The following is a 10,332-nucleotide window of genomic DNA, read 5'->3' on the forward strand; positions in this document are numbered from 1 at the left end:
AACCTGAAGCCTTGCCCCCTGCACCAACTTCTCAGTCACGCATTAATCTGCCAACTCATCCTGTTTCTACCCTCACTGGCATGTGGCACAGGCGGCAATCCAGAAATTACTACCCTGGAGGCCCTGCTTCTCAGCTTCCTACCTAGTTCTCTAAGTTCTCTCTTCAGGACCTCATTGCTTTTCCTTCCTATGTCACTGGTGCCAATGGCTTCCTCCTGGAGCACATCCCCCACAACAGCATCCAGAGTGATGACATACTTATTACTGAGAGCCAGCAGCTCCTGCTGGCTCGTGCCCCGGTGCTGGTGACAGGCTTCCAAAAAGTGATGCTTGTGACCCTGTAATATAGAAGTTCCCAACCTGGGCTCCACGGACCTCTCGGTATGGGTCTGCGGCGTAAAAAAGGCTGGGTGTCCCTGGTGAGGAGTGGGATAGCGGTGGGTCAAGTGGCGGACACACTATTCCCTTTCAAAGATGAAGGCCTTTCCATCCTCACTCTGTTCTCTGAATCTCCACAGCCACTTCCTCTTTGCCCCTTTCATTGCTCCCATCTGAAATTTAATGCAGACAAGTGTGAGATATGGCATTTCGGTAGGGCCGAAAGGGTAGGTCTTATACAGTATGGCACCAAATTGTGTGGTAGAACAAAGGGATCTGGGAATGCAGGTCCATAATTCATTGAAAGTGGAATCACAGGTAGATAGGGTTGTAAAAAGAGCTTTTGGCACAGTGGCCTTCATAAATCAAAGTACTAAGTACAGGAGATGGGATGTCATGTTGACGTTGTATAAGACATTGATGAGGCCTAATTTAGAGTACTATGTGCAGTTTTCATTACCTACCTACAGGAAAGATGTAAACAATGTGAAGAGAAGGTTTACAAGGATATTGTCTGGTCTGGAGGACCTGAGTTATAAAGAAAGATTGAATAGGTTCGGACTCTATTCCCTAGAAACGTAGAAGATTGAGAGGAGATTTGAGGGAGGTATACAAAACCGTGAGGGGTATAGACAGGGTAAATGCAGGCAGGCTCGTTCCACGGAGGCTGGGTGTGAATGGAACTAGATGTCATGGGTTAAGGTTCAAAGGTGAAATGTTTAAGATGAACATGAGTGGGAAGTTCTTCACTCAGAGCTTGCTTAAAGTGTGGAACAAGCTGCCAGTGCAAGTGATGAAGAAGGCTTGGTGTCAACGTTAACGAGAAATCTGGGTAGGTAGATGGATGAGCGGGGTATGGGGAACTATGGTCGATGGGAATAGACAGATGAATGGTTCAGCACAGATGAGACGGGCTGAAATGTTGAGTGTGTGTCTTCAGGCTCCTGTACCTCCTCGTTGAAGACAGCAATGAGAAGAGGGCATGTCCTGGGTGATGGGGGTCCTTAATGATGGATGTTGCTGTTACGAGGTGTCACTTTTTGAAGGTGTCCTGAATGTTGGGGTTGCTAGTTCCAATGATGGAACTGACTGAGTTTAAAACCCTCTGCAGTTTTATCTAATCCTCCGCAGTGGCCCCTTCATTCCAGACAGTGCATCAAAATGTTGGGCCCAGGATAGATCCTCAGATGTTGACACCCAACATGAAAAGTTTTTGAGAGCCTCTTAAACGTCCCTAATGTATCTGAACAACCACCTCCTTATCAAGCTGGCTCTGTGCAGGGCAGCTCTTCCTCTTTGCAGAGGGCCGCACGCAGAGACACAAGAACAGAAGCTATCCTTTCCAGAAAGGATCCCGCTGCAAGAGAAAGCTGAGACTCATTAACATCAATATCCTCTCCCACTCTGCCATCTAAACCACAGCCTATTAAGAGCGACTCAAAGCTCTTGGCAACAATTATGGCCATTAATAGTGCATTTATCCTGTAATATTTCTTTGCTGAGGCCTCACTTTCTCGCTCTACCCCTTCAGAAGCGACAGCAGTAAATAGCCCATGTGTCATTTTAATCTGAATTATCCGGAGCACAACAGAACACGAGTTCCGTTATCAGCTGCTTTCAGAACCACTCTTTTCCAGGGTTAGAGTTGCCATGGTTACTCTCTACAACCCCAGATAGAGTCACAGACTCATAGAACATGACAGTACAAAAACAGGCTTTTCAGCCCATCTAGTCCATGCCAAATTATTACCTTACCTACTCCCATCAGTCTGCACTAGGACCATAGTCCTGCATACCTCTCCCATCCATGTACTTATCCAAGTGTCTCTTAAGTATTTAAATCAAACCCACATCCGCCATTTCTGCTGGCAGTTCGTTCCACACTCTCACCACCCTCTGAATGAAGAGATTCCCCTAAACATTTCACCTTTCACCCTTAACCCATGACCTCTAGTTCTAGTCTCTCCCAACCTCAGTGGAAAAAGCCTGTTTGCATTTACCTTGTCTATACCCCTCAGAATTTTGTACACCTGTCAAACAACCCCTCAATCTTCTGTGTTCCAGGGAATAAAGTTCGAACCTGTTCAACCTTTCCCTATAACTCAGACCCTCAAGTTCTGATAACATCCTTGTAAATTTTACCTGCACGCTTTCAATCTTATTTACATCTTCCCTGTAGGCAGGTGATAGAACTGCACACAATACTCCAACTTGGACCTCACCAACGTCCTGTACAACTTCAACATAACATCCCAACTCTTGAACTGAATACTTTGATTTATGAAGGCCAACGTGCCAGAAGCTTTCTTTATGAACCTATCTACCTGTGATGCCACTTTCAATGAATTATGGACCAGGATTTCCAGATTCCTCTGTTCTACCACACCCCTCAGTGTCTGACTGTTCACCGTGAAAGACCTGCTTACGTCACGGGTGTAAAAGGTTGCAGACAGGTCCCATCATCTTGTCCGCAGCACGTGGTGTGATTAGCCAAACACTTTACAGCCTCAGCGACTCAGGTTCAGTTACCGCTACTACCTTTAAGGAGTTTTGTACATTCATCCTATGATCACGTGGGCTTCCTCTCACATTCCAGAGATGTACAGGTTAGTGTTAGTGAGTTGTGGGTGGGATATGTTGCATGACAACACTTGTGGGCTGCCCCCAGCACCATCCTCGGACTGTGATGGTTGTTCATGCAAACGTATGTATGGTTTTGATGTACGTGTAAGAAATAAAGCTAATCTTTAACTTGCCTGTGGTTGAAACAAAAAGATTATCATTCTGGCGCCTTACCAAGTCCCGATGAAGGATCTCAACCCGAAACGCTTAGGTACTGCCTGGCCTGCTGAGTTCCTCCAACACTTTGTGTGTTGTTGGGAAAGCACGACCTGAATTAAACATCACACACCACTTATCAAACAAATATTATTGTACATTAAATAAAATATTCCAGTAATGACATAGCGAGGAGAATACTCTTCCCAGAAGTCTATAAAATAGACCACTCAACTCTGTTTTCCAGGCAAAACTGTCAGACAAAGAGTCAAGTGATATTGAATGGATTAAATCCAACCTGCCTGCTCATTGTCTCCCCACCTTCCTACTGAGTGAGCGGCTGACTGCAGAGGAAATCTCATTGAAAATTCAGCGTGATAATGAATGCACTGAAGTGGTAAACTCCTTGATAGGAGGAAGCCCTCCATTTGTCGGAACTGGCCATGGATGCTGTGTCCCAGCTGTCTACATGATACGCAAGCCAGGGCAGTACAATATGGAGAGCAAGCCGTTGCCCATGCAGCAGGCTTCCCTCTCCAAGCAGTTGATGAATCCAAAAGAACGGCAGAGACCAATTGAGATCAGAGTTTCTCTTCTCCTGGATGAGCTGCCAACCACAGCTGATAAGGTTCATCTCCCTGAAGTGACTGGTTTTAAGGCATCAGTAACCTGCCTTGCCCTGTCTCCTGTCAGTAGAAATGGTTCTGCCTTGATAACAAACTTGGAAACTGCATAATTGATGAGGCTTTAAAGTTTAATGCTATTTCTCTCTGTTTATGGAGATTTCTGTCCCTGTGACAGGGATCAACTCACTGCTGAGAGCAAAGATATCTCTGTCCCTTCTGCTCCCAAGGATTCTATCACCCTTGGTCTGTTCCTGTGTCTCCAGACTGGAATCCTGTGTTAATAAATTGGATTGTATAGATGGCTACTTTATGCTTAGCATAGGCATGATGGGCCAAAAGGCCTGTCTCTTTAACTCTCCTGCCTTCAAATGCACTTAGTTTTTTGAGGAAGTTACCAGGAATGTTGATAAAGGAAAGGCAGTGAATGTTGTCTACATGACCTTCGGCAAGGCTTTTGACAGAATCCAGAAGGTTCAGTTGCTCAGCATTCAAGATGAGGTAGTAAATTGGATTAGGCGTTGGCTTCACGGGAGAAGCCAGGGAGTGTTAGTTGATGGTTGCCTCTCTGACTAGAGGCCTGTGACTAGCAGTGTGCCACAGGGATCAGTGCTGGGTCCGTTGTTGCTTGTCACCTATATACATGATCTGGATGATAATGTGGTTAACTAGATATCAAATATGAGGATAACAGATTGGGGGTGTGGTGGAAGGTGAGGAAGGCTAAAATGGCTTGCAGTGGGACCTGGACCAGATGGAAAAAATGGGCTGAAAAAATGACAGATGGAATTGAACGCAGACAAGCGTGAGGTGCTGCACTTTGGTAGGACCAACAAAGCTAGGTCTTACACATCCATAGATCCCTCAGAATGAGGGTTCTTAAGAAGGTGTGTTGTGTGTTAACCTGTATTAGTCAGGGGATTGAGTTCAAGAGCCACGAGGTAATGTTGCAACTCAAGAGAAATGGTCTCCAACCTCTGTGGTCCGGAGGCTGGGGACCACTGCTCTAGAGAACCCTGGTTAGACCATAACTTGTGTTCAATCCTGGTCGTCTCATTCTAGGAAAGATGTGAAAGCTTTAGAGAGGGTGCAGAGATGATTTACCAGGCTGCTGCCTGGATTAGAGAGCATGTCTTAATGAGGAAAGGCTGAGCGAGCTAAGGCTTTTCTCTTTGAAAAGAAGGGGGAGAGAGGTGACTTGATGGAAGTGTACAAGATGATAAGAGCCACAGATTGACAGAGACACTTTCCCAGGGTAGCAATGCTATGTGGGAGGAAAGGTTTAGATTGATCTTAGCATAGGTTAAATGTAGAGCTTTGACCTACTGAATAGGTTGACACCAAATTGTGGGCCGAATGGCCTGTACTATATTCTAAGCTAGCACAGTGTAGGAAGCTTTCCAAAGGCTCCATTTATCATGTGTGGGATGAGTCCAATGTCTGAGCAGACTCAGCAAGGGCTCATTTATATGCATTGGCACGTTGATAAATATTTATTTCAGGCACTGTTGGCAGCAACATCCGAGCACCCTGCTAAATTTGTCACCGCCGCTGAGAGCCATGGGCCTTACACTGAGTGTGCCTTGTGGACTCTTCCTTGTATATCATTCTCACAAAATCATGCAACCTTCTCCAACTAGAAGCCCTTGCTGAACCATGAGGTCGGCAGACTGCTGAGGGCCAGGTCAGAGCCATTCAAGTCGCACAACCACGATCTCCAGGAAACTGTGTAACAATCTGGACCAAACTTGAATCTCACAGTTATGGCAGGACTTGAATGCTATTACTTGTGATAAAGTAAAATCATAGGCAACTTCCAGATGAACTCAATGCCTGTTATGTTGACATTGCCCATCAAAGCATGGAGGAACCATCACAAATTCCCACAGCCCCTATTGATCCTGTGATTTCAGTCTCTGAAGCTGCCATGCAAACACCTTTCAGATGGTGAAATCATAAAAAGTTTCTGGTCCAGATGGGGTGCCTGGCCAAGTACTGTTGGTCAACTGGCTGGAGTGTTCACTGAGATTGTTAATCTCTCGCTTCGGCAGTCTGAAGAACCCACCCTCTTCAAGCAGGCTTCAGTTATACCGGTGTCCAAGAGAGTGTGGTGACCTGCCTCAGTGACTATTGTCTAGCCTTTAGATCCACGGTGATGTTGAAGTGTTGTGAGAAGTTAGTGATGAAATATCAGGCTTCATCAAGTGACTTGGATCCGCTCCAATTTGCCTACCGGGGTAACAGGTCCACAGCAAATGCCATTTCATTGGCTCTTTACTCAACCCCGGAACATCTGCTCTGTCAAGTTGGATTTCTTTTTGTTCTTTGAACATGTGCAGCTTCCCCACTTGAAAGGGGTTGAATGCGTCTACCCGAAGGTTTTTTTTTAACTAGATTAACTCAATGACCAAACAAGTGTTCCTTTTTCCTCCTCTTATTTTTCGCAAGGGTGGCAGTTTGATATTTCCATTAGTTCCATCAATCATTTGCCATTAGACATTAGTCACTAGTCTTTAGAAACTAGTCACTAGTCATAAGACATAAGTCGTTAGTTATTAGATTTGTAGGTGAAAAAACTGGCTATCTCTGCGGACCTTGTGGACGGATTCGACCCGCACCTCTCCGCTCCCTCATAGACCGCTATGTTTTCAAACCAGGCGCCCCTTCCCGAAGGTTCCCGAGCTTCTTAAACCCAGTGCCATTTCCCCGAGGCGCCTGCGCACGAGGATCCCCGTGACGTGACGTGACGCTCGCGAGGATCCCCGTGACGTGACGCTGGCGCTGACACATCGCAGTGACAGCAGTGCTCTCATCCATGAAACAGTCTCTCAAGTTATTTGAAGTTACCGCAGATTCCACCGCTGCGGCCGGATCCTCCCGATGTTCCGGGCAGAAGCAGTGGGTTCCATCCGGTCTATCAGTGGATTCTTGCTATCACTTTCAAACCTTATTTTCTTTTGCCTCTAGGTCCCAATACTTTCTAGAAACTCTAGTTTGACTTGACATGCACAGCAAAGATGCATACATCAGGATGTTCTTTGTCGACTACAGCTCGGCATTCAATACTACCATCTTCTCAAAACCTATCAATAAGCTCCAAGACCTTGGCCTCAATACCCCCTTGTGCAATTGGATCTTCGATTGCCTCACTTGCAGACCCCAGTCAGTTCGAACTGGTGACACTTCCACCATCTCCATCAGCACCGGTGCTCCACAAGGCTGTGCTCTACTCACTTTACACTAAGACTGCGTGGCAAAGGACAGATCCAATGCCATATTCTAGTTTGTTGACAAAACCACTGTTGTAGGCTGAATCAAAGGAGGTGATGAATCAGCATATACTGTCAAAAGGAGACTGAAAATCTGTCTGAGTGGTGCCACAACAACAACCAATGTCATCAAACCCAAGGAGCTGATTATTGACTTCAGGAGGAAACCAGAGGTCTATGAGCCGGTCCTCATCAGGGGATCAGAGGTGGAGAGGGTCAGCAACTCTAAATTCTTCAGTGTTATTATTTCAGAGGATCTGTCCTGGGTCCAGCATGTCAGTGCAATTACGAAGAAAGCACGGCAGCACCTCTACTTCCTTAGGAGTTTGTGAAGATTCTGCATGGCATCTAAAACTTTGACAAACTTCTATAGATGTGCAGTGGAGAATATATTGACTCGCTGCATCACAGCTTCATATGTAAACACAAATGCCCTTGACCAGAAAATCCTACAAAAAGTAGCGAAAACAGCCCAGTCCGTTATTGGTGAGGCCCTCCCCACCCTTGAGAACATCTACATGTAGCATTGTCACAGGAAAACAGCATCCATTGTCAGGGACTCCTACCACCCAGATCATGCTCCCTTCTCACTGTTGTCATCAGGAAGAAGGTACTCACACCAGGTTCAAGAACAGTTATCACCCTTCACCAATCAGGTTCTTCAATTAAAGGGGATAATTTCAATCAACTTCACTCGCCCCATCACTGAAACATTCCCACAACCTATGGACTCAGTTTCAAGGACTCTTCACTTCATGTTCTCAATATTTATTATTATTTTTTATTTACTTTTGTATCGCTACAGTGGCTGAATGCCCAATTGCTGCCGTATTTCATTGATTATGTGATGGCTATTATTGTATTATGGATTTATTGAGTATTCCTACAAGAAAATGGTAACATACGTGTACCTTAATAATACTTTTACTTTGAACTTTGAGCATAGGCGGCCTTAAGCATCTGGGGGCCCGTTTCAAGAGTTAATGTAGGGCCCTACCCCCGCTTCCCAAAAAAAAGGAAGACAAAAAAGCGAATATTCAAATTGGTTTGCATCAATAATGGTATAATTTTGGACTTAAACGTTGATGCATTATATGCACTTACAGCATAATGGACAGACAGCTCAACATAATCTAAACAATTCTCTTAATTAAAAACTGAGACAATGACATTTTTGCTTCGGAGTGAGAAGCCTCGCCTTCAGCAACTAGTTTGCATTGAATGACACTATGTGTTAGGTATCAGCTGACACAAGAACAACTTAAATAATTTCCTTCTAATTAAATTAATAACAAAAGAAATGTCATATTTAATGAAAATTCACACTTTATTTATTCAATGGACTGTGTCTGAAAGTCAACTACTGGAAGTTTACAACAAACTGCGTCTGGCTCTCTTTCAGCACCACGGACAGCTCAGGTAAGGCCTGGAGAGCGAACAGGAGGAGTGAGAGAGAGAGAGGGGACGCAAGCGGGAGAAAGAAATTACGATTTGTGGAAACGCCGCCTCACCGCCTATACACATTTTGAGTGAAATATGTGGTTTATTTTACTATTTTAATTATAAATTTTATTTCTGCTAAAAATGAGTTAAAAGACTTACCACTAGAACTTCACCACCCTCCTGTGTTTGAGTGCTGAGAATGCTTTAATGAGCTCATCTTTGTCCAGCGATCTTGTTATTTCATGCTCAATTGATATCTGAGCAAGAGCTGACAGACGCTCCTGGAGCATGGCTGTCCTCAGATGAGTTTTGATTAGCTTTAGCCTCGAAAAACTTCTCTCTCCACTCGCTACAGTCACAGGCACTGTCAACATGAGTCTTAGAGCAATGGTGAGGTTAGGATACAGTTCAACCAGATTGTTGCTGTAAATGTAGCTCAGAATCTGCAGGCCAGTGGTTTATTTTGCAGGCATGGCACTGACAGCAGCCGACACGTCGCGCAAAAGGTCCTCAGCATCCACATCACCGAGTGTCCTCTCCGTCCTTACGCAGCTGTCTTTCAGTGTGCGACTTTGGGTGGCTTTTTTCATTTCCTCTCTTCCATAAATGAAGCCAAACAGACTGTAAAATGACTCCATCAGCTTGAAGCACTCACTAATGCCTGTGATGGCAGAGTCCACTACTGGAAGGAAAACTTCTCTCTTGTACCGTTCCTCGGGTGCCACTGTCAGGGAAGGATCTGCACTTTGGGACTCGTACTGGAACTGGCGTTTTGGTTTTTTGATTCGTGCAGTAGGAAAGACCATTGGCATCCCTATCTCTTCAGCTATGTCTCTGGCATCTGTTTGGGTAGATGAAAGGCCGTTCTCTCTGTATTCCTTGAGAAATTTCAGAACATATTCCACCTCGCGCTGTAGCACATCGATTCCCACTTGTGGGCTCTGGGGCAGCTTGTTGACACGATTCACCTCATGTAAAACGTTGTACCAGATGATCACAGTCAACAGGAATTTCCATGACATGATCTCCTGTTCCAGGCCTCTGGCTGCAGATGTGGTTTCACTGTCACCTTTCTGTGTGGCATTTTCAATCAGTGACAGGAGCGCATTGCCAACATCGGGAAGCTGGTAGCGCAGGACTCTCACACTTTCCACGCGGCACTCCCATCGGGTGTTGGATATGGCCTTGAGGGTCATCTGTGGCACGTTCTCCTTGACAAGCTCCCATCTCTGTGACGATGAGCTGAACAGTGTGTATAGACATTGCAGTACCCCAAAGAAGCTCACAGACTCCGCTGTTGATTTTGCAGCATCGACAATGACTAGGTTTAGGCTGTGGCTGGCGCTTGGCATGAACAGTGTTTTTTTGTTAATATCTAGCACCCTCTTCTGCGCTCCGCTATTTTCCCCCGCATATTGCTCCCGTTATCATATGCCTGCCCCCTGCATTTTGAGATATCTAATCCTAACTTCTCCATATGCGTTAAGAAAACGTCGGCCAGGCCTGCACCTGTTGTGTCGAGTACTGGCAGGAAACCGACAAAATGGTCAGTAACAGTAGCTCCGACATTTACTTGGCCCGCGACAATGCGCAGTGTCACAGAGAGCTGCCCTATGTGTGCAGCGTCAGTGGTGCAGTCCATTATCACCGAGTAGTAACGTGATTGTTTTACTCTCTCTGTTATCGCTTCCAGTGTCTTGTCTCCAAAAAGTGTGATTAACTCATTTTGTATGGTTTTCCCCATGTAGTGGTCAGCAATCTCTTTTTTCTCTGCTGGTCTGACATGTTCGCTCATCACTGGGTCGAACTCGGCAAGCAGCTCCACCTGACCTAGAAAGTTT

Source organism: Mobula birostris, chromosome 6 (assembly GCF_030028105.1).
Source record: "Mobula birostris isolate sMobBir1 chromosome 6, sMobBir1.hap1, whole genome shotgun sequence".
NCBI lineage: Eukaryota > Metazoa > Chordata > Chondrichthyes > Myliobatiformes > Myliobatidae > Mobula > Mobula birostris.